This window comes from Haliaeetus leucocephalus, unplaced genomic scaffold, assembly GCF_000737465.1.
Source record: "Haliaeetus leucocephalus isolate CR32 unplaced genomic scaffold, Haliaeetus_leucocephalus-4.0 Scaffold406, whole genome shotgun sequence".
Lineage (NCBI taxonomy): Eukaryota > Metazoa > Chordata > Aves > Accipitriformes > Accipitridae > Haliaeetus > Haliaeetus leucocephalus.
The window spans coordinates 9,821,175-9,821,380 of record NW_010972842.1 but is presented as its reverse complement, the minus strand read 5'-3'; positions in this window follow the sequence as shown (position 1 = coordinate 9,821,380).

The window sequence follows — 206 nt, the reverse complement described above, 5'->3', positions numbered from 1 at the left end:
AGGAGACAACAGGATGCAACGGGAGGCAAGACATAGAGAGAAAGGAGGAGACAATAGGATGCAACAGGAGGCAACACTAACAAAGAGAGAAGGAGGCAACAGGATGCTCTAGGTGGCAACAGGAGAAGGAGGAGGCAACAGGAAGCAACAGCGGGAAGAGAAATAGTGGTGGCAAGAGGAGGACACAGCAGCACGCAGGAGGTAAA